Below are 25,515 nucleotides of genomic sequence, written 5' to 3' on the forward strand. Positions count from 1 at the left end.
TAATTCTATTTCATTTTTTATTTCAATATATAATCGATTAATAGTAAATTAAAAAATGTATAAGTCATGTAGAAGCGAGAAACAAGAGGTAAACAATTACCTTATGATATAGAAATTATCGTAGACGCATATTTTTTTTATTCAGTTTTATGAAAAAGATTCTGAATAAGAATTAAACTTTCAGACTATAAAAAAAAATTTTGGAAAAATTCTTGTTCAATTTTTATGTAAGTTTCATATAAAATGGTCCCTGTACTTGACTTTTCAACCCAAGTACTTCTGTTTACGAAAGCGTTTACAAATTTTTTAACAAAGATCGTTTGACATTGAATTTATGGAATAAACAGAGGTCTATAAAAAATGAAAAAGATTGGGGAGAATCCTTGGAAAATATTAATATCAGAGGTCTTATTTACTAATGGAGGGCTTAGAGAAAAACAATTCCCAATATAGTCGTATTTACAAATTTTGAACTTATTTTATTGTTAATTTCAATAAATATTCGATAATAGTAAATAAAAAGAAAAATTTAATGTGTATTTATTAAACTTATATTTGGGTAAGAAACACCAGACAAATAAAAAACTGAACATGGAAAAGTTGCTTTTTTTTTTCTAAAAATGGTATAATAAAATGTGCGGCTTAAAATGGTGGAGTTTGGGTTGGTGTTGTTCGTTCCAGTTGATAATCAGTCTGACATCGGCTTTGTTGCTGTCGGGCTGCTGTTCAATTATGAGAATTTCACTCTCTGAGAATTGCCTGAGACAGTCAGTGCTTCTTTGGTTTTGTAGTTTCTGTTCGGAACTGGTTGTAAAAATATTCCGAAGTTATAAAACATATTTGAACTCTTTTATTACACACAAAGAACATTTTTTGTACAAAAATAAAAATTGAAATCATAAAATCCATTTTTTACATAATGCAGTAAATAGCAGTAATGATAGTGACATTATCTTTACTGCACTATTTCGGGTTCCACGACTGTCTTTTCAGACAGCAATCTCGACTTGACTACATTTTTTTTTTTTTTTTTTTTGCAAAATTTTGATGGAATTTTAAGTTCCATTGGCTGCCTCATAAGGCTAGAGTTAGAGAAAGAAATCCAGCTCCCCAAAAAGAGCACTGAGATATTGAAAGAGAAATTAACAATGTCTCAGTCTAGAAGGATTTATATTCGATTGACAGAAATAAAGTGTAATATCAAAATATGTGTCGAATGGGTAGGCATCAAACTTGAATTATATATATATATATATATATATATATATATATATATATATATATATACGCTCAAAAATAAATAGAATTTTGTATTTGAACAAACAAAATATTTTGTTATGTAGGCTTGTAAAAATGTATTTCAGATTTTAGAGAAAACAAACATTTTTTTTTTGTTGGCATTTCGATAGATGATAGAGAATCGTGCCTAAAGGTTGTCATGTTGAGTCGTGACAGCTGCTGCTGTGACCGAGCGAACAGATGCAGGAGCGGCAGATTCTATTGCACTTCCCGCAGTGGTACCCTCCATCAGGCTCTACCAATTCTGTCCTCTTGTGTCTGTCTCTCTTCTCCTTCCACTGTTCAGTTCTTCTCTCCTCGCTCAACCGGACACATTTCTTAACTTTGACCCTCGAGGAGTCACGGTCTGCAGCATAGTTAACAAGGTCAACAAGGTTGATGTTGCCAGATTTTAAGTCCCTTTTACACACATCCTTAAATTTTCAGAGTGGTCTGCTGAGAGCTCACCATACAGGATGTCTTTGGGAATTCAGCCATTCTGCATGTGAACAATATGTCTCAGCCAGTGCAGACGTTTCTGGGAGAGAAGAGCAAACATGCTTGAGAAATTTGTTTTGATGAGAACGTCTTTGTTGAGAACGCAGTCCTGCCATGTAATACCTAAGACTTTTCTGAAATTGTGTAGGTGGAAGGCATTTAGTTTGTGGTCTTGATGTGTGTAGAGGCTTCCATCTCCTTTTGTGTGAATAAAGACGCCAACAGCGTATAGTAGCAGAAGTGAGAAAAATATGCCTAAAAGAGTTGGGGCAAGAACACAGCCCTGTTTCACACCACTGAGGATGGGGAAAGATTTTGAAAGTGATCCATCGAAATTGACAGAGCTTTTCATGTCTTCATGGAAAGAGATTATCATCTTTAGGAGTTTCCGGGGAACATTGTATTTTTTGTAGTAATGCAAAGAGACTGCTTCTGCTAACTAAGTCTGCTTTGTAAGATCAATAAAAGTTTCCTCTAATCTCGGCACTTCTCCAGTGGTTGTCAATAGGAAAATACCACGTCGACAGCTGTACCTCTGGGTAAACTCTTTCCACAAGTAACTGGAGTCTGTTCAATACTATACGAGCAAAGACTTTTCTGACAATACTGCACAGGGAGATTCTACGGTAATTATTACAATCACCTCGATCACCTTTGTTTTTTAGAGCATTGGCGTCGTGCATGTCTTGCGGAACCGAACCCACCTCCCAGCATTGAAACAGAAGTTGATAGAGATGATCAAGAACTCTATTTTAATAAAGTTTAATGTTAAAATATGTGTCGAATAGGTAAGCATAAAACTCAAAAATAAATTAGAATTTAGGATTTGAGCAAACAAAACATTTTACGTTATGAAGGCTTGTAATTGTTTAAAAGTATATTTTAGATTTTAGAGAAAACAATCATATATATATATATATATATATATATATATACTAGCATGGGTGCCCGGCGTTGCCCGAGTGTTTGGAGGTGTATGTTGAGTAAAAAAAAAAAGTTGTAGTAGGAAGGCGGGCTCGAACCCATACCTCAAAGGAGGAAAAGAATGGGAAAAAAAACTTACATCTTTGCTGTTGTGACCACCGCCAAACCGGAAGTGATGTAGGTTAAAATTAAGGCTAGACAATCGAAGAGAGGGAATTATTTTCAAAAATATTGGCGAAAAAAGCGACCCTTGTAGAAAAGTACCTAGTGAAGAAATTAATGTTTTTCGTCAATTTTTTGGTATTTTTCGTCTGGAGGGTCGCACTTCAAATGATACTGATCTTGGTAAAATCCATCGCATCTGTCGAAAGTTTTATGCAGACATGAAAACATACATACATACATTTATGTATTGGTACCTAAAAATTTTCGACCCAAGCCGATAAAAGACTTGCCCTATCTCTGAATACAAATTCAAATGTTTAGACCAGATATTGTCTAAGTAATTTGGTAGAGACCGCAGAGGTCAATTTTTTTAAACTTTGACCCCTATTGATAAATAATAAATTTATTGTTTTGGGCTCAAATAAAGTTATTAAGTTAGATCCATGTCAAAGGTATCTAAAATTTTAAGTGGGTAGACCCAAAATTGTCGGAGGAGTTTGGTAGAGTTCTCAATGATCAAATCGTTGAACTTTGACCCCTTAACAGCAAAATTTCTGGCCGAAAACCGATCACAAAGATATTCCCAAATCTCAGTACCCTGTATATCAAATTTCGAGTCTGTATACTTAAAATTGACAGAGTTATTGCGTAGGGAAATGTACACAGACAGATACACAGACAGACACATTCACTTTTATAGATAGATAGATAGATAGATAGATAGACAGCTGGGAGAGATGATCCGGCTTGGTGAGATCGACAGAGGAAGAGGCCTTTAACTGTCAGCCCTCCCGACCATAGGAGGACAGAACGGGAATAAAACCTTCCACCTCTGCCGATTTCTCCATTTTGAGAACCACCGACCCAGATCAGGCGTCTACAAACACAGTGCCGGACGACCAGGAATAGGCCATCAATATGCTCTCGTTTCTGGACTCTCAGCTGAACATGACGTTGGGCCAGGATCTGCAATGCAGCAGTGACGAAAGCAGCCAGGAAGAGAGTCCAAAGACAAGAAAAACAGACGAAGCGAGAGCATCCCGTTCCAGGAAGAAGGGGGCTGCTCACACAGACCAAAAGAGTGGGGCAGTTGGTGCCACACGAGCCCAAAAACCATCGTCCCCGGCGGTAAGCCCGGCAGATTGGCCTACACTGCCAGGAACCAACACACAGGCAATTCAGTCGACCTGCTCAACGATCCCATCGGAGCAGAGAACACTGCCCTCGACCGAAATCACCGATGACAGCAACACCAATGCCCTCAGCAGCAGAGAAGGTGTGGGGACCCCAGTCCCAACTTACTCCCGTAGATTACAATCAGTTATTTAACTCCAAATATAAGGAGTATACTGACGGTAACATTATCAAACCCCTGCCATATCATTAGTCACCACAGATTGGAAAAAGAAAAGTTTGGGTTTCTAAGGATATCATGGTGGAGATGTTGGGGGATCTTCAAATACCTGCGACGTTTGTCGTTGCAGTTATGCCATGTGGGACCTGCTGCTGCCGACCGTCAATGATGCAGTCAAACTGTCCAAGTGCGACCTGAAGTGGAAGCATCTGCGCTTCAAGCCGGTATATCTGAGCAGGAGTCAAACCACCGTTTATATTCTAGGCATCCCCTGGTTCCTGGACTCTGTGCAAATAGGTGCAATAATGAGCCAATATGGGGACGTTGAAGCTGTCCTCCTGGCCCGTGGCCCCCGTAGCCTTATGGTAGGGGACTACTCAGTGAGAATGTGTTGTGACTGGGAGTGCTTCGAGAAAATACCGGCCCTGCTTAGAAGTGACGTTTGGACTATGAGTGTCATCGTCGAGGGGCGAAAACCTCACTGTTGGCATTGCCAACTAATAGGGCGAGGGATTGCCCTAAACGGATCCCTCAAGTTAAAGTCGCTGAAAAGCAGAAGGGTGTGGCACCAGCAGCCCCTGAGAAACCAGCCGGAGAGGGCATAGAAAAAAGACCAACTGCAACACCTTCAACAACATCGGACGGCTGGACCAAGTTAGTTAAGAAAAAGGGGAAGACCGCAAAGACCCCCTCTACAAGAGAGCAGATCCCTGACGTACAAGGTTGGCCAGTGCCCGCAGGGTCGTCTATGAGTTCTTCCACCAGTAAAGCGAAAAACTATGCTGTGAGCGGTCTAAAGAGAAAAAATAAGGTCTCCTCATCCAAATCAGAAGGGGAGCAGGAGAAAGACATACCAGCAGAGAAAAATAACGGCAGCAGTGAGGCTTTTGTGGCAGAGAGCCAAGGCGAAAAAACTAAAGGAAAGCAAAAAGCTAAAAAGACGAAGGAGGCTGGGTCCCGTTCCCCATCCCCCATGAATGTAGAGAATACTGTCTCTACGGTTCAGTCACCCAAAACCCCAACCCAAACACCATCGGCTGAACCAAAATCCCCACCCCTTTTTGATTCCCCCAGCGGTTGCTAGATCTTTGTCCCGGGAGAGGCCGGAGACACCCCTCAACGGAAGAGCTGCCTCTGCTTCTCCAATACGGAGAGAGAAGATGAAGAAGCTCCCCTATCTCCCAGGAGATGGGATATGCGACGTAGACCCCTTCATGCTAATAGTTATATCACGCAGCGTCATAGGCCGCACCGAAACTAAGACAAGTAAGAAAATCACCAACCCTAAGAATTTCCCAAACTTAGGGGGCCTAAGTCATGACCTTTGTGCGCCACACAAAAGTTGGTTGCACAAAGGCCATGTGGAATATGATTGAGGAGGGAAGGGGACATTCCCAAACATTAAACTGGTGGAAGAGGGGCACGACTCCCTCAACCAGCTGGCACCCAAATGTGAAGGGAGGGTCCCTATTTACGTCCACCCTAGTTTTTATAGGCCCCTGAAGTTAACATTCCCATTGGATGTTGGGGGTATTGCACGAGATGGACGAGTAACGTCCGAGTTGCTTTCGGGCAACCTCGCCCAATCCTGCGGCATCCTGTATACAAGTTCCACTGGTTAGGCCACTCTGTCCAGGTTAGATTTAGATAGGAACCCCAAGTATGCCGGGTACTGAAAGTTAAATACCTCCTTACTGGAGATAGATGACTTCCGGGAAAGGCTAACTGAACACATCAAGAAGGGATTAGTGGGGCCGGTTACCGGGAGTAGGTGGTGGGTAAACGCCAAATCTAGTATTAGAGACTTCTCTGTCAAATATGGTCAATGCCTCGCCCTAGATAGGGCCAAGGCAGAGAAGCAGCTAGAGGATAGACTATCCCGGACGGTGGCAGGGGGGGATTCCCTAGAGATAGGTCTAGCTAAGGCGGACCTGAGTCGTTTGGCTAGCGAACGATATCAGGGTCAGGTAGTTAGGGCTAGAATTAAAAAGATGCCCAACGAAGCTGTGAATGTGGGCAAATCAGAACGAGTCTATTCGCTCGGGTGCAAATCAGATAATTATATTCGTAAGATTCAGAGCCCGGAAGGACACTCCTTAGTGCTAGCTCGAGAGATTTTTGAGCGGTTTCGAGTGCACTTTGAAGATCATCTCGCACAGCTGTACAGACTCCGCCTCCAGGAGTTTAGCAACTATTTGGCTGGCTCGCCCCGCCTAGAGGCGGTCTGGGCAGCTAGTTATGATGGTCGGGTTACAGAGTGTGAGTTCGTTGCTACTATGAAGCAAGTCGCCTATAATAGATCACCAGACTCGATGGACTGCCCTACAAGCTGTTCTTGAGGTTGTCGCACATGTTTGTTCTGATTCTGACTGCTGTGTTTAACCACCGGTTTGACACGGTTCCATCCCCGAGTCAGGTTACCAAAGGTGTGGTCACACTTCTGAAGAAGAAGGACACACATGTTGGAGGTTTGGGTGATTTTAGGCCGATCACGTTGTTGAACACGGATTTGAAAATCCTGGCCCGAGTTCTTGCAAATCGTTTGCAGGTTGTTATCACTGACTTGATCGAACCAGATCAGAACTACGTTGTGAAGGGGAGATCGATTCAAAACAATTTGCATTTCATTCGTACAGTCCTAGAAAATCTAGAAGACGACACTGAAGCCGCGCTGATCAATTTAGATCAGTCCAAGGCATTTGAGAGGGTTGATCATCGTTTCATGATGGTTGTTTTAGAGAGCACCGGCTTTGGGTCTGGCTTCTGCAGATGGATCTCCATTTTGTATGCTCAGCCGACGGCAGTTGTGCAGGTCAACGGGGTGCAGTCGGCGTCATTCGCAGTTTCTCGGTCAGAGCAACAGGGGTGTCCGCTGTCGCCCATGTTATATGTCCTTGTGTTGGAGCCATTCCTTAGGAACGTGAGGTCTAGGGTGGCTGGACCGGCCCTGCACGGGATTGCTCTTCCTGGCAGTGTGCGAGCCAGGGTTTCTGTGTTTGCCGATTATGTAACCGTATTTGTTTCGAGCGTCATTGATATTATTACGGTGATTAAGGCTCTCAAGCATTATGAAAAAGTTACAGGGGCTGTAGTCAGTCTCAGCAAATATGTTGGCCTTAGGTCGGCCGCTTCGCGGGGATCAAATGCTCTGCCTGCCGCATTTGTCTGGACAGATGGCCCAGTCCGGATCCTTGGTGTTTGGTTTGAACCCAGTCTCTGTCTTGATAAGAATTGGTCACAGGTACATACCAAGGTCGAAGCGTCTGTGAGGGTTTGGCTTCGAAGGAGATTGTCCCTTAAAGGTAGAGCTACTTACGTGTTTCCACTGATCCTTTACCGGCTGGCTGTACTTCCTCTGCCGTCAGTCCATATGGCAGCCTTAACAAGTGCGCTCTTTTCACTGATGTGGAATGAGCGACGACTGCTTGTCCGTAGACAGGTCTGTACTCAACGTCTTGTAGATGGGGGCCTGGGAATGCCTGACCTGGCATAAAGTCATAAAAATACCGAAAGGTTGGCGTTCCTGGGTAGAACTCTGATTGAGGATTGTGATTGGGGTCCCGCGGTTGGTGAAGCATTTCCCAACCTTATCCCCAATCACTTAATCGAATGTCAGAGAAGACCTAGAGGGCAATCACAATTCCTCAACGAATGCCGAAATACGCTTAGAGTGATGCCAGGGTCCCTTGACCTTGCACGGCCTAGAAGGGCATTGTATCGGGTTTACTGGTGGGGACCACTTTGGATCCGCTTAGGGAGCGGCTGCAGCTGTGTAAGGGGGAGGTCTGCTCTCTATGGAATTGGGCGCCAATTCTGAATTTTCCTTGACTTTTTGACTGGCGACTTTTTAGAAATGACATACTGTTCAGAATTGGTAGGACATTTAGTCCTTTTTGTCCACGGTGGGAGGAAGATATTTTGGAAACTGTAGAGCATGCATTTTTTACTTGTTCCAAGCTCCGTGAATTCTGGGGGTATGTCGGCAAGGTCACAGCTCGCATCGTCTCCGATCAGATGGCGATCCTGGATTTAGCATCCGTAGTCTATAATGCAGATCCCTTGTGGCCTAGGGAGGAACGAATGATGTTCCTAGCAACCTTGGTCGTAGCTAGACTAGTAGTGTGGGTTTCACGCATAGAGATAGGGCGTGGGGGGGGGGACCACCTTCTCATCGAGATCTGATTTTGTATTTTAAACACCAACTTAAAATCAAAATCAGATGCGATAGAAGGAGGTTATCTCGCTCACAGTTTAGTAGGAGGTGGATTCACACCGCTAGTTTATGTGCGCTTGTGCGAAACAGGCTTGAGTACGTGTTTCCTGCCTAGGCATGACACACGCTGACCGAAAAAGCAATCTCCAGACCAGATCAAGACTATCCCGTAGTGGATCAGTCCCTTAGCTAGTTGAGCTCCATGTCCCCAATCTTTATTTTAGGTGTTAGAATACCTCCGAAAAAGCCCAGTCCTGATCAATTTATTTTAGTCCAAACCCGTCCCATTGGTATTTTTCTTGGATGTCACCGAATATCCCCATGGCTTCCCCCTTTATTTTGTCCGTAGTTGTGCCCATTCCCTCTTAGGAAGTGCTCCCTTGTTTTCGGCTGATACCGGAAAACAGGAAGCATTTCAAAATTAAATAGGTAAGGGAGGGTCCTGATTAACACATTCATCGCTTAACGTTTTATTTGGTTCATTTATGTTTTATTACTGTTATTTTTCTTTATTTTAGGGTGTTTTAAGGCTCTCATTACCCCCGCCCATCACCCGCATATATCATACGCATCACTATTTCATCCTTCATATATCATACACATCACCTTCATTGTAAATAAAATCATTATAAAAAAAAAAGTCATTGTAAATATTGTTCATCTCATCTGGGGTTTTAAGCAGATCCAATCCCTGGAGTGGATGCGGTATTGTGGTGATTGCAACTAGTTATAGGGAATAGACCAAGTGGACGACCCCCGACCCCCATTTTTCCCCCACACCACATTTTCCCCCACGACTCCCATTTTTCCCCCGCATGCCACATTGAAAAAGAATCATTTGCATATTTTATATAATTTTCATTTAAAAATTTTGTAAAATCTGTAATTTTTTCTTCTTGAATAAATATTTAAATAAATAGAAAGGAGGCTTGCCTTTTTCTGTTGTTCTTGGCCTTTGGGTCGGGATCAAACTGTAGTATCTGTTCCGGCAGATACTGCAAGCAAAGACCATATGTGGGGGCAACCCCACATATAAGACCTTGGTCAATGTAGGGGCAACCCTTCATACCAATTGTCACTATCCAGCTCCGCTGCTCCCCGGGGAGTTGGTCCCCATTTCCCCTTCACTCCTCACATTAAAAATCGGCCTTGTGCCTAATTTGCTTGGTAGGGGAGCAAATAAACACCCTGTTGTTCTTGGCCTCTGGGCCAGGATCAAAGTGTAGTATCTGGTCTGCAGATGCTGCACTAAAGATAATTTGTACTAATCAATAGAGGGGAAACCCTCTATACTGGGACAACTATTATTTTTGGTAACCAGAGTTCCCCCTTTTTGCCTACTTTTAGGGTAGCTTGTTTTTACCCCACATTAAAAACGGCCTTGTGCCTAATTGGCTTTGGTGGGGAAGCAAATAAATACATTAAATAAATAGAAAAGAGGCTTGCTTTTTTTCTGTTGTTCTTGGCCTATACAGGAGACCCATTTTATTTGTGACGGAGATTGTCAGGTGCTGGTGAGCGACTACAATGTTTACTCAGCATATGGCAATACCTATAGTCGTAGAATCTCCTTGCTAGTAAATCACACACTATCGGCGTCTGTGAATGTTATTCACGCAGATGAGGACGGGCGGGCGATTGTCGTCGATGTTGCCGTTAATAGCAGTGTGTTTTGGATATTTGCAGTTTATGCGCTTAATTCCGCTGTGGAGAGGGCTTCCTCCTTTGGACGGATGGAGGACTTTATAGATGATCCGGAGAGGGTAGTCTTAATGGGTGATTGGAATGTCATCCTTGATCCCAGGATAGATAAGGTTGGGGGGACTAGCGGGTCGGTGTGGTGTGACAGCAGTCCGGCTGACCTGATGGCTCCATACGACCTGGTCGACAGATTTCGCCTGGATCACCCGGGGCGGGAGATGTGGATGTGGCATCCTAATATGCCTACACATCCAAGTACTTACTTGGATCGGATGTTAGTTAGAAGAGGCGATGTAGATTTCCTATCTTGCCCCACGTTTCACCTTTTAGGACACTCGAACCATAAACTAGTTATGGCCCGTCTGAACTTGAGCTCTAGGCCTAAACTGGCCGGATACTGGAAATTCAACAGCACCTTGTTGGAGCTGGAGGACTACCGGTTGAAGGTCACAGAGATAATCCAACGAGCATTAGTGTGGACGGTTACCGGGAGTAAGTGGTGGGTTAGTCTCAAGGCTAAGATTAGACGCTTCTCGGTCCAGTACAGCCAACGCCTCACGCTAGATAAGGCTAAGGCCAAGAAGCAGATAGAGAATAGGCTGACCCAGGCGGTGGAGGGGGGGGACTCCCTAAAGATAGCATTAGCTAAACAAGACCTCAACCGCTTGGCTAGCGAGCGGTATGAGGGCCAGATAGTTAGGGCTAGCCTAATGAAAGTTTTGAATGAGGCTGTTAATGTAGACACTGCTGTGCGTAAGGCCTCTCCAGGCAGAGATGTCTATTGGAGCGCTTCACCCAACAATCCAGACTCAGGGTCGAAGAGCTATTTGGCTGACTCGCCCCGCCTCATGGCGGCTCAAGCGGCTAGCTGTGATGGTCTTGTTGTGGAACATGAGATAATTACTGTATTGAAGTAGGTTGGCTGCAACAAGTCTCTGGGGCTTGATGGTCTACCCTACAAATTCTACTTGAGGCTGTCGCCTATGTTGGTCTGTATTCTGAAGGATATGTTCAATTATTGGTTTGTTTAGGGCTCCATCCCTCGGCAAGTGACCAAGGGAGTGATCAGATTGCTGAGGAAAGGTCAACAGCATGGTGGGGAGGAAGATTTAGACGATTTCAGGCCCTTGACCTGCTAAACCCAGAGTTAAAGATTTTGGTCAAGGTTCTTGCGAATCGGTTGAAGGTTGTCATCACTGACTTGAAGGAACCAGACCAGAGCTATGCTGTGAAGGGGAGATCGATTCAGGACAATCTTCATCTAACATGCACGATCATAGAGGGGACAGAAGACGACGCCGAGGCAGCGCTGATCAGTTTGGATCAGTCCAAGGCTTTCAATAGGGTGAACCATCGGTTCCTGGAATCTGTGCTGGAGGCCGCCGGATTTAATCCGGACTTCTGCAAGTGGATCTCTGTACTGTATGACAGGCCGACGGTAGCGGCGCAGATCAATGGTAAACTGTCGGAGTCTTTCGCCATCTCCTGGTCGGCGCGACAGGGTTGTCCGCCGTCACCTCTCTTGTACGTCCTGGCGTTGGAACCCCTCCTTCGCAAGTTAAGGGATGAGGCGACTACATCAGTCCTGCGTGGGATAGCTCTCCCTGGAGGCACATGAGCCAGGGTTTCCACATTCGCCGATGACATCACCATGTTCATCTCTTGCCCCACGGCATTCAAGCGGTCACCGAGGCACTCGCTTGATACGAAGAAGTTACAGGGACCGTCTTCAATCGCAGCAAGTCGGTGGGTCTGTGGTTGGGTGCCTGGACCGAATTAAATTCGCTTCCGGGCATCTTCAGTTGGACCGACGGCCCAGTCCAGATCCTCAGTGTGTGGTTCGGACCGGGTCTCCAGCTGAAGAAAAACTGGTCAGAAGTAGAGACCAAGGTCGAATCCTCTGTCAAGACTTGGGTTCGAAGGAAATTATCCTTGAAGGGTCGGGCGGAGGCGTGTGCTACATACGTCTTTCCGCTCATCTTTTACCGTCTGTCTGTGCTTCCCCTCCCTGCAAAACGATGAACCAGTTTACAGGAGCACCTCGACACACTCTTGTGGAACGAGGGTAAGCATTATGTTTGCAGAGAGGTCTGTGTCCGAAATCCAAGTGAAGGAGGCTTAGGACTGCCCGATCTCCTGTATCACAAGCACGCAGAGAGGTTGGCCTTCCTGAGCCGTTCGTTGTACGTAGACATTCCATGGGTCACTGCAGTTGGAAGCTCGTTTTCCAATCTCACACCTGACCCCATGGCCGAATGCCGTTCCGCACTTAGAGCGTTGCCGGGGACCAGTGTCCTCGAACAGTCTAGGAACAGGCTTTATCGGGAGCTAGTGGGGCGTAGCACAAAGGAACCGCTAGTGAAATGGACGGGGATGTCGTTAGAGGAGGTCCGCTCCCAGTAGAGTTGGGTGCCGGGACGGGACTTTCTTACAAACTCGGAATTTTCCCTTACCTGGCGACTTATCCGGAACGCACTGCCCCTCCTTGAAGAACTCAACCTGTACAATGAAGAAACCCAGGTCTACTGCTTGCGCTGCGACAAAAAAAAATTTTTTTTACACACACGCACACACAGAAATTGTAAATATATTCTTTTTTGCAAAAATGCTGTTTTTCATTAGTTAGTTTAGAGTTCACAGAGTGAATGAGGTATTGTGGTAAATGTTGCCAGTCAAGAGTAAAGTCGTCAAAGACTCCAATTTTTACTTTCGTAACAAAGACCCTGCAACACTCTCCATCCCACTTCCTGTATGGCCATGTGCCTAAGTTTGTTTACAAATGTTAATTTTTTGCTTTCATTTTTTGAATTTCTCATTATTTAATAGTAAAATTTTTTCATAACGGAAATAAACTATATAAACAAGATCAAAGTGTAGTATCTATTCTCCCAGTTACATCATTTTTGATTTTTTTCAAAGGGCTCCGCCACTTGACCCACCCCCGGGTTAAGTTCAAGGTGTCACTTTTGTCACTTTCGTGATGCACTAACTTTTGTTAGTGGGACCGACCCCTTTTTGGGGAGTCAGGACCTTCTTTACTCCCCCGGGACCAACGCCATTGTGTGGTAGTCTGGACCCAAAACCGATCCCTTCTTTGGGAGTTTGCTGTTTCCAGGACCGACAACACTTTCTTTGGAAGACGTGAACTGGTCAGGTTAGTTTAAGTTTGTTGGGTATTTCGTTTCCTCCTCTCCTCTGAGGTTGAAATTGTCTATTCTCTCCTCTCTTAATTGCCTGAGCAGCACTCTGACCTGCCAGGCCCAAAACTTTGTCTTCCTTCGCTGCTCTCCCAGTAGATTGTGCAGACCGGTTTCACTTTCTCGCCTCCTTGGGGTTGTGTGTGGGTAGGGTTATGGTGTTTCGTTTCTGCTCCCCTCTCTGGGCAGAGATGTCTATCCCCTCTCTCTCTTAATTGTGACGCGGCACTCTGACCTGCTAGCACCCACTGCATCTTCCTTCTCTGCTCTCCCCCTCACGGGGGATTCGAGCTGCTAACCTGACGTCCCTGCACGGGTAGGTCAAACCTCTGTTCTCTTCTGATCCCGCTCCACCCGCTCCCTTCCCCCATTTCCCCTATTTTTTCTTTTCTCCCCGCTACACTTTGGTCCGCGTCAGCGGCCAGTGAAACAACTCTACGATGCCAGGCAGAGGGGACATACCACCCCAGATGCACCACATTGCTCCTCTAGAAAGCTCCCCAATAGAGGGAGCAACTCCCAGAAACTCAGAAGAAGAGGAGAAAGCCAGGGTAGGGCCGCAGCCCGCGGCGACCCCGGAGAAGCAACCAACGGGTGAACAACCAAGCTTAGACCCTGCTTCCCAAGAAGGCCACTCCCCTACCGAGGGAGCAAAGGTAATGGCGGATGAGGGAACAAGCCACGTTTCAGGTGGACAAGACTCGGTGGCACCTCTTGCTCCTCAATCCTCGTTGGCCAAAGACGACGCCCCCACTCCTACTCCCCACGAGGGCAAACGCCCAGCAGAAACAGAGAAGAAATCAAGATACGAGGAGACAATGGACGTCGCGGGTGGACCACAGTTGATGGAACCCTCATCTCCTGAGTCCACTACACCATCACCCAAATGTAGCACTCCAACTCCCCAAGAGGACCACCCCCTCACGGAAAAAGGGGAAAATAATGAGGTTGGAGTAGCTAGAAGGACTAAAGCGCTAATCAATACAGCGATAGTGTCTTTAAAGATCCTCGGCGGGAGTGACCAAAGATCCAGCCTGCTTCAACGCTGTCCAACAGACCAAGCCCCAACCAGCCACCCCTCCAGAAAGGGAGATATCCAGCAACAAAAAGCCTGGAAACGAACACTGGAGCAGAGACAACCCCCATAAGTGGTGGAGCACAACAGGTGGTACCCAGGAGCCAACAATTCCCTCCCAGGAAGAAAAAGAAAGAGACCCAGGAGTCAGGGGCCGGCAGATCGGCAACATTCAACACCGATTGGCTGGCTCTCATCCTACTGGGCAAACTACCAAACCCCAGTCAGCAGAAGCAGCAACAGTAACACTCAAGCCAAACGACATTGTCCTGGACCGCATTGCCAGTAACGAAGACACTTAATGGGGTCCACAAACACAAATGTCCCCTCAGGAATACCGGGACCTCTTTGAGTCCACTTACAAGGACCCCATGGAAGGGAACGTAATAAAACCCCTTCCAGGCACCACAGAGAACCTTAAGAAGAGGAAAGTGTCTTTCATCACGTCGGACACAAAGAAAAGAGACCTCACAGGAGTAGACAAGGACAGCATAGTGGACCTCCTCCTGGATCTGAAGATTCCAGCCAAATACATATGCAGGAGGAGCTACGCAATGTGGACGTCCTGCTCCCAAACCAAAGAGAGGCCGAAGAGACAGTCAATAATGGAAATAATGGAAATGGACCTGTGATGGAAAAACATCAAACTCCAGCCAGAATACCTTAGTCAGCAATGTCGCCGTACTGAACGTCCCCTGTCTCCTGGGAGCAAAACAACTAGGAGCAGTCTTCAGCCAGTACAGGCACGTGGTGTCTGTGGCTCCAACAAGCAAGAAGAGGGACATCCTGACTGGAGACTACAGACCCCAGATGCGCCTCAACAAATCTGGCTTCAACCAAATACCAGCAACACTGAGGTGCGAGGAGCAGACAATGCCCGTCATAGTAGAGGGACGGAGACCATACTGCTGGCACTGTCAGGAGAAGGGACACATGGCCAAGGATTGCCCCAAAAGAAATTCGACCAAAGCCCCTACAGCTGCCGACAAGCCTTGTGCCCCAGAGACGACAACCAAGTCAGTGGACCCGTCCCCCAGCTGCTGCAGCCAATACCAGACAAGCGACCAGAACACATTGTCCAGCAACCGCCACAACCAAAGACGTCACAACCAAAGACGTCACAACCAAAGATGTCACAACCCAAACAGCAGCAGAAGCAGCAGAAGCAACAGCAGAAGCAGCAGCAGAAGCATCATCAACAACAGCAAGAGATGCAGAACAAACCACTCCAAGAACAATGACTGGCCTCCGGACGAACTGAATCGGGGACCAAGAGAAGGAAGGACTGCTCCTCAGAAGATGAGTCTGCCAGTGAGAGGGAGGGAAAACAAACTCCCCCACTCCCCCGTCCATTCGAGGAGCAAAAGAGAAAGAAAAAGAAAATTAAAAAGATGGAAGGAGAAGAAAAGGTGGCCCCCACCCCCTGTGAGCATACACCATCCTAAACAGCAACAACAACAAAACCCACCCCCACCCCCAAACCAGACACCGCACCAACACCAAACACCACACCAACCATCACACCAATACCCAACACATCACCAACACCAGACACCACACACACCACACCCACCACACCAACACCGTATACCACACTAACATCTGACACTACACGAACACCCACCCCCACACCAAGTCAAACTGGACCACCACCCCAAAGAGAAAAAGAAACAAATGAACCCAGGAGAGGGAGGGACCGCTCTGCCTCTCGAGGACCGACTAAAACACAAGAACTGTGTCAAATTGACACTCTGACGGTGGCAACAGCCCTCTCACATCGTCAGAGGAAGACTTTAAAGACACTGCTGGATTGCCAACAGATAGAGGGAAAAGACGTTAACATCCCTCAAATTTCCCGGATGCCCCGCTCCTAATAACTTTCGTTAGAACTCCAGAGGCTTGCAAGAGCAACTTGTGGTCACTTCTGCAGCGGAAGGGGCCTCTCCGGAAATGGAACTGTTTAAAAAAAGCGACTCTTCCCTTGACGAACTGTCAAAACAATGCAAGGTAAGGGTCCCAGTGTGAGTCCATCCGTCTCTCTACAGGGGCCTAAAATTGACCTTTTCCTTAGACGTTGCCGGCATTGTGGGAGAAGGCCAGCACCTGAAAAACCTGACCTCCTTGAGCATCGCATACAACATTGGGATTCTTACGCCGACCAACTTCGGAGTCAAGTGCGACACACCCTAAGGTAGGTACCATGTCTTTAAATTTGGCTAGTTTGAATGCGAGGGGCTTGAGATCACCGGGCCGAGCGCCTCAACTCTGGCACGACCTCTTGTCCCTGGGAGTGGAGGCTGCTGCGATCCAGGACGCATTTCGTTTCTTCTGTGGACTGTCAGGTGCTGACCCGGGATTTCGAAGTTTTCTCAGCATATGGCAGCCCGCGGGGAAAGGGAGTCTCCTTGCTAGTGAAACAAACTCTGTCCGCGACAGTCAACGTTGTTCATAGAGATACAGTGGGTAGCCTGGTCGTGGCCAATGCTGCCATAAAAGATTCTGTATTGTATAGTTGAGGTTCATGTGCCCAGCACCGCTCGTGAGAGGGTCTCATTCTTTAGTCAGCTTGACGTGTTTGTAGATTGTCGGAAGCGAGTAGTGCTAATGGGGGATTGGAACGCCATCTTAGACCCAGATTTAGATAAAGTAGGAGGCGAGGCTAAAGGGTTTGAAAGATGTGAGCCCAGCCTGGCTGACCTGATGGCTAGATGCAATCTGGTCAACAGGTTTCGGGTTGAAGATCCAGGGCAGGAGATGTGGACGTGGATCAATAGCGTTCCCTCCTATCCGAATACCTATTTGGACAGGATACTAGTTAGAAGAGGCGAAACAGAATTCCTATCTTGCCCCACGTTCACTTGGGTAGGCCAGTCAGACCATAAACTAGTTATGGCTTGGCTGAAGCTAGGAAATAGGCCCAAGTTAGTGGAGTACTGTAAGCTAAATACGTCCCTTCTGGAGATACAGGACTTCCGAGACCAGTTAAGAGAATTAATTAAAAAGGCACTAGTAGGGGTGGTTACCGGGAGTAAGTGGTGGTTAGGTCTAAAAGCACCTCGCACTAGATAAGGTTAAGACAAAGAAGCAGCTAGAGTAGAAACTAGCCCGGGCTACTGGGGAGGGTGATAGGGTTAGTTAGGAACTAGCTAGGCAGGACCTTCTGCGCGAGACTAACGAGCGCTACGAAGGTCAAGTAGTCAGAGCTAGGCTTAGAAAGATAGGCAACAAAGCAGTCATTTCTGATGCTGTTGTGTGTCATGAGATTTCTAGGCGTAGCTCGGACAAATACATTGCAAAAGTTAGACATCCGGATGGACACACCCTTGAATCGACTCGGGAGATCTGCGAGGGGTTTAGAGAACATTTCGAGGAGCATTTTACGCAGCAGCCTGATCTTCCGGTCCTTGAGTTTAGCGACTATTTGGCTGACTCTCCCTGTCTTGATGCGGCTAGAGTGGCTAGTTGCAAGGGCCGGGTGATGGAATGGGAGGTCTTTACTGCGCTGAAGCAGGTCAGCTGTGACAGATTGCTGGGAGTCGATGGTCTGCCATACGAACTGTATTTGAGGCTGTCACCCATGTTTCTGCCTCTTCTGATGTATGCATTCAACCATTGGTTTGCTCAGGGATCCATCCCAGGGCAGGTAACCAAAGGAGTGATCACATTGCTGAGGAAAGGTGATGGGCATAGTGGGGAAGAGTTAGACGACTACAGGCCCATAACTCTGCTGAGCACAGAGCTGAAGATTTGGGGCAACGTCCTGTTGAATCAGCTGAGATGAGTTGGTTGAACCGGAGCAGAACTACGCTGTCAAGAGGCGATCGATTCAGAACAACTTGCACCTGATCCGCACGATCCTAGAGGGGGGAATAGATGACGACACGGAGGCCACGCTGATCAACTTAGATCAGTCCAAAGCGTTTGATAGGGTCAACCATTGTTTCCTGGCATCTGTCTTAGAGGTCGCTGGCTTTAAACCGGACTTCTGCAAGTGGATCTCCGTGATGTATCGACAGCCTATGGCTGTTGTGCAAGTCAACGGAAAGCGCTCAAAACCCTTTGATATCTCTCAGTCAGTTCGTCAGGGTTATCCGCTGTTGTCCCTGCTTTACGTCCTGGCCTTGGAGCCTCTGCTCCGCAAGCTGAGACATGGGGAGGCAAATTCGGCCCTGCACAGAATGGCTCAGATGCCAAGGTATCCGCATTCGCCGATGATGCCACGGTGTTTGTGTCAGGCTTCAGAGACATTGAGATCATGTCGGAGGCGCTTGCATTGTACGAAAGAATCACGAGGCCAAGAAAAATCACAGCAAGTCGGTCGGACTGCGGTTGAGCGCCTGAAGTGGAAACACCAACCTTCCGGCGCCCTTCAGCTGGATGGATGGCCCGGTTCGGATCCTCGGCGTGTGGTTCGGACCGGGTTTCCAGCTTGATAAGAATTGGTCGGAAGTACGGTCAAAGGTGGCAGCTGCGGTCAATGCGTGGCTTCCAAGGAAACTTTCCTTAAAGGATACAGCCGAGGTGTGCGCCACATACGTCTTCTCTCTTATCCTTTACTGACTGGCCGTACTTCCTCTGCCTGCACAATGCCTAACAGCTCTTGTTGAACTTTGTCCTCGCTCCTTTGGGACAGAGGAAGACACTGGACGAGCAGACAGGTCTGTATTCAATGTCCATGTGAGGGAGGTTTGGGAATGCCAGACTTGAAGTGTCATCGAGATGCCAAGAGGCTGGCCTTCCTTAGTCACTACCTTCAAGATGATCAACCGTGGCACCCCGCAATCACTGCCGCATTTCCCGACCTCATTCTCGACCCCGCTATCGAGAGTCGTTGCAGGCAGCAGGGAGATTCAGCCTACATGAAGGAGTGCTGAGCCACGCTAAAACAACTACCAGGGTCCAGCGACCTTATGACTGCCACCTGTAGGGAACTCCACAGGGATCTAGTGAGGTGGGCTGCCGAAGACTCGCTATGCGTTTTGGTTGGCAGTAGAGTGAGATCTGCTCCGTGTGGAGCTGGGTGCCAGGTTCAAGTCATCTGAACAATTCAGAGTTCTCTCTGATCTGGCAATTGGCCTGAAACGTGCTCCCCCTCAACAATATACAATGCAGTTCTGGTTTCTTGGAGTCGCCGGCCTGTCCATATTGCGGGACGATGGCTGCAGAAACAACTGATCATGCATTTTTCGATTGCCGCGAACTACACCAGTACTGGTCATATGTTGGTGAGGTGACGGCTCGCATCGACCCCGAGCATCCTCGCCCGATTACTGTATCCAACGTAGTGGACAACGCGAGGCCGCTGTGGGACCAGGAGAGACCAATGATCTACATCAAAGTCCTGACCGTGGCGAGAATAGTGATTTGGACATCGAGACTGCAAGATGGCCAGGGAGTGCTTCCTTTTTCTTATCAGGATCTGATCGCTTTCTTTAAACACCAACTACGGGTAAAGATCAGATGCAACAGAAGAAGGCTGCATCACGTGGCTTTTGAAAGAAGATGGATACAGTTAGCAAGTCTGTGTGTACGAAGAGGGGCCACATTTGAATACGTGTTCCCCGCCTAGGTGTGGAGCGCGCGGTTCTGGGGTTTCTGTTGGACCCCCGTCCTTTTCCAATTCTACTTGCTCCAGCCTTTCAGCCAGCCGAATAAATCTTGTTTCCCTTATTAGAAAGCCTCCAACCTCCAAAAACAACAATTTTTCTTTTCTTTTGCCCCCCTACCCCCAAATTCAACCCAGCCTGGAGGGAATCAAATCAAACACTAACACCCCACCCCGCCCTCACCGCCAGGTTTTTTATTTTATTTTTAAATCCCTTGGCACAAATGAAATTTTATCAATATTGTTATCTTTTTTATATTTTTTGATATAAATAAAAAACGTTTTAAAAATTGGGTTTATGTAGGAACACCCTCCCCCTCCCACCACACACACATAAATACAAATTTAAAGGGGTAACCATAATAAAAGATGATGGCCGAGAGAAAAATCATTTAAAATTTACAACAGAGACGAGATGGATCAACCAACCTCACCATACCCCTTCTTTTTGAGTTGGCCTTATGCCTAAGTTTTTTGTTCATTTTCCCAATTGTATTTTCCTTCCTGTGAATAAAAAATTTAATATCTGAAAGTGTAGTAGCTGTTCTCCAATTTACCTCATTGTTTATTTTTTTCAAAGGGCTCCGCCACTTGACCCACCCCCGGGTTAAGTTCAAGGTGTCACTTTTGTGTCTTTCGTGACGCACTAACTTTTGTTAGTGCGACCGACCCCCTTTTTTGGGGAGTCAGGACGCTCTTTGCTCCCCCCCAGGACTGACACCATTGTGTGGTAGTCTGGACCCGAAACTGATCCCTTCTTTGGGAGTTTGCTGTTTCCGGACCGACAACACTTTCTTTGGTAGAAACAACCTGGTCGGGTTAGCTTTAGTTTGTTGCGTACTTCGTTTCCTCCTCTCCTCTGAGGTTGAAACGGTCTATTCTCTCCTCTCTTAATTGCCTGAGCAGCACTCTGACCTGCCAGGCCCAATCTTTGTCTTCCTTCGCTGCTCTCCCAGTGGATTGAGCAGATCGGGCTCTCTTTTTCGCTTCCTTGGGGTTGTTTGTGGACAGGGTGACGTGGGTAGGGCGGGTGTTTCGTTTCTGCTCCCCTCTCGTGGCAGAGATATCATCCCCTCTCTCTCTTAATTACGACGCGACACTTTGACACGCTAGCACCCACTGCATCTTCCTTCGCTGCTCTCCCCCCTTGCGGGGGATCTGAGCTGACTAATCCGACATCTCCATGAGGGGAGGTCAATCCACTTTCTCTCTTCTGACCTCACCCACTCCCCTCCACCCCCCCCATTTCCCTGCATTTTCTTCTCTCCCCTGCTACACTTTGGTCCGCATCAGCGGCTGGTGAAGCTTTTTCCGCACGATGCCGGGGAAAAGGCTTATACCACCTTAGATGCGCCACATTGCCCCACTTGAGTACACCCCATCGGAGGGAGCACCTCCCACGAGGGATGAAGGGGAGGAGAAGGCCAGGGTAGGGCCACAGCCCGCAGCTACCAAGACAGCGTTAACACCAGGAGGGCAACCAACCCAGCCCCCTGCTCCCCACGAGGGCCACTCCCCAGACCGTGGAGTCAAAGAAGCGGCTGACGAGGGAACGAGGCTCAAACTCGGTGGTATACACCTAGCAACACCGGTTCCACCTCAATCCTCATCGGTCGACGCAAACACTCCCGCTCAGGCTCCCCAAGAGTACCAAGACGAAACGGAGGACACCAGAAAAACGGCCGACAAGGGAACGATGCACCCGGCAGGTGGTACACACCCAGCGATACCTGTTCCACCTCAATCCTCGTCGGTCGGAGAAGACTTCACCACTCCTGCTCCCCAAGAGGAAAACCTCCCGGCAGAAGAGCAAAGAGAAGCTGGAGATGAGACCAAAGACGACACTGATGGACGACAGCCTGTGGCACCATCGGTCTCCCAACACCAGCTCCCCAAGACGACAACTCCCCAACACCAGAAATGGAGGAATACGAGGATGGTGTTGTCTGCAGAACCAGAGCTCTGTTCAGAGACACCCTAGCATCGCTCAAGATACAGGGCACCTTCACCGCCTGAAGCCTCCCTAAACATGCCAACTCCACCCAAAGTCCCAAAAGGCAACCCTCCAACAACCAAGCCTGTTGAGAAGAAGCCCACTCCACAATCTCCCAGCAAAACCAAGGGAGGGGGGGCAGAGATTAGGCCACAACCAGTGCACAACACTCCAGGAGGACTGGCCAAGCCTAACTCCAAACAAGGCAAATATACAGCAGCAGCCGCAACAGCAGAAAAAGAAAGAAACATCAGCTACTCCTTGTCCTGGTCCGTCCAACACCAAACAGGACGGAACAACAACATGGGGCCCACAGAACCTGGAGCAGATAATACCAGAAGAGTACAGAGAGCTCTTCAACTCAACCTACAAGGCCGTCACAGATGGCATAAACATCCAACCCCTTACATATGCAGGAGAAGTTTCGCCATGTGGGACATCCTGCTCCCCAGTCAAGAAGAGGCAAAAAAACTGGCTAGGACCGACCTCAGAACCAGAAATATTCAGCTCCAGCCGGTATATTTGAACAAAAGAATCACCTCGGTCTCAGTCTTAAATGTCCCATGCTACATGACCGGAAGGGAGCTCGGTGCCATAATGAGCCAGTACGGCGATGTGGAAGCTGTCGTCCCATCCCGCGGTCAACGCAACGTGATAACCAGGGATTACAAAGTCCAAATGGTCCTGGACAAAGTCTAATTTGACACCCTCCGGCCATGTTCAAGTTTGGGGACTGGACCATGACACTGATTGTGCAGGAGAGAAGGCCGCACTGCTGGCACTGTCAGCACATGGGACACATGGCAAAGGACTGTCGAAAAAAAGCACCAACCAGAGCCCCCAGAAAAGCCCCCAACAAAGCACCAGCCAAAACTCTAGCAGAAGCCCAAGCTCCAACACAAATCACAGCCCCAGCTGCAGCAAACGCCGGTCCAGTAGCAGAAGCAGGTTGGGTGACAGTCACTAAGAAAGGCAGAGCCAACAAAAACCTGCCCAAGCCAATAGTGACCAAAACCCAACCCGAGATCACACCAATGGACACGCAGGCTTCCTCTTCCTCAAACAAAAGGAAGCTTCAAGATTCCGAGGAAGAGATCGTGTCAGAGTAGAGGCGACCACAGACACAGAGGAAGCAGCCACAGCAACAGTCAACAAAAAAAGACGAACAAGAGGAGGGAGAGCAGAAAGGCTAAAGGAGACACCCCCACCCACAAAGACAATAGTAAAACAACCAAGGCTGAACTACCCACACCCCCACCCCCAATCAGCCAGTGGAACCAGCCCTCTCCCGCCCAAAGCTTCCCCAGAACAGTTTCATGCAATCCATCCCCGAATAGGGTAGACACCAACCCCCAAAAACCTACACTCTCTACTCCTGTCACTCCTACCCCCACTCCCACTCCTACCCCCCCCCTCCCCCGACCAAGGAAAAACCTATGCCACCAGTCCGCACAGAGCTGACGAAAAAACTCCCTTTCCTACCAGGGGAAAGGATTTGCGAACTGGACCCTCTGCAACCATTACCTGACTTCAAAGGCCAGCAGAAGGTCCGGTACAACAAATTGAGGAACTTTGCATATGTCAGTGGCGACAAGGTCGCCGACCCAAAAAAATTCAAGAACGTTCCCTTGTTGACCACTTTCATTAGGGTCAACAAGAATGCTAGGACTGAGGCCCTCTGGGCTATGATTGATGCAGTAAAGAATGCTATCCCAGGCCAGCACTGAACAATATCATTTACAAATGCGAGGGAAGAATCCCTGTTTATGCACACCCCTCCTTTTATAGGGCACTTAACTCAGTTTCCCCCTGGACGTGGGAGGCGTGGCCAAGGATAGATTACCCTCGCCGGACTTACTCACTGGAAGTCTTGGAAAGGCCTACCACGTCCTCACCCCTGAGGATTTCAGGCCCGTGTGTGACACTGAATAAGGTAGGTGACCATGGCTTTAAACTTTGCTACTTATAATGTGAGGGGCCTCAGACGTCGAAGAAAGGCTACGCGCATGCTGAGAGATCTGGTGTCCCTCAAGGTAGATATTGCCCCTATACAGGAGACCCATTTTATTTGTGACGGGGATTGTCAGGTGCTGGTGAGCGACTACGATGTTTACTCAGCATATGGCAATACCTATAGTCGTGGAATCTCTTTGCTAGTAAATCGCACACTATCAGCGTCTGTGAATGTTATTCACGCAGACGAGGATGGGCGGGCGATTCTCGTCGATGTTGCCGTTAATAGCAGTGTGTTTCGGATATTTGCAGTTTATGCCCCTAATTCTGCTGTGGATAGGGCATCCTTCTTTCGACGGGTGGAGGGCTTTATAGATGATCCAGAGAGGGTAGTCTTAATGGGTGATTGGAATATCATCCTTGATCCCAGGATAAATAAGGTCGGGGGGACTAGCGGGTCGGTGTGGTGTGATAGGAGTCTGGCTGACCTGATGGCTTTGTGTGACATGATCGACAGATTTCGCCTGGATCACCCGGGGCGGGAGATGTACTTACTTGGATCGGATGTTAGTTAGAAGAGGCGATGTAGATTTCTTATCTTGCCCCACGTTCCACCTTTTAGGACACTCGAATCATAAACTAGTTATGGCCCGTCTGAACTTGAGCTCTAGGCCTAAACTGGCCGGATACTGGAAGTTCAACAGCACCTTGTTGGAGCTGGAGGACTACCGGTTGAAGGTCACAGAAATAATCCAACGGGCATTAGTGGAGACGGTTACTGGGAGTAAGTGGTGGCTTAGTCTCAAGGCTAGGATTAGACGCTTCTCGGTCCAGTACAGCCAACGCCTCACGCTAGATAAGGCTAAGGCCAAGAAGCAGATAGAGAATAGGCTGACCCGGGTGGTGGATGGGGGGACCCCCTAAAGATAGCATTAGCTAAACAAGACCTCAACCGCTTGGCTAGCGAGCGGTACGAGGGCCAGATAGTCAGGGCTAGCCTAATGAAAGTCTCGAACGAGGCTGTTAATGTAGACAGTGTTGAGCATAAAGATGCTCTAAGGCGCGGCTCGGATGGGTACATTCGAAAAATGAACGACCTGGAAGGGCACGCCCTCATGTCGATGTGGGAGATTTGCAAGGGGTTTCGAAAGCATCTATTGGAGTGCTTCACCCAACTATCCAGACTCAGGGTCAAAGAGTTTGGCAGCTATTTCGCCGACTCACCCCGCCTCATGGCGGCTTGAGCGGCTAGCTGTGATGGTCTTGTTGTGGAACATGAGATCATTACTCTGTTGAATCAGGTCGGCTGCAACAAGTCCCCGGGGCTTGATGGTCTACCCTACAAATTCTACTTGAGGCTGTCGCCCATGTTGGTCCCTATTCTGAAGGATATGTTCAACCATTGGTTTGTTCAGGGCGCCATCCCTGGGCAAGTGACCAAGAGAGTGATCAGATTGCTGAGGAAAGGTCAACAGCATGGTGGGGAGGAAGATTTAGACGATTTCAGGTCCTTGACTCTGCTAAACACTAAAGATTTTGGTCAAGGTTCTTGCAAATCG

The 25,515-nt window shown here is 47.7% G+C and overlaps 1 protein-coding gene across 9 annotated transcripts in view; it reads right to left on the reverse strand.

Annotated features, from left to right (window-relative positions):
- Positions 1-25,515, reverse strand: part of LOC145295919 (sodium- and chloride-dependent GABA transporter ine-like) — a 916,364-nt gene that overhangs the window by 273,783 nt on the left and 617,066 nt on the right. The gene's annotated exons all lie outside the window — the stretch shown is intronic.

The sequence above is a fragment of the Euprymna scolopes genome, chromosome 2 (genome assembly GCF_053919585.1).
Source record: "Euprymna scolopes isolate OS-2025 chromosome 2, ASM5391958v1, whole genome shotgun sequence".
Classification (NCBI taxonomy): Eukaryota; Metazoa; Mollusca; class Cephalopoda; order Sepiida; family Sepiolidae; genus Euprymna; species Euprymna scolopes.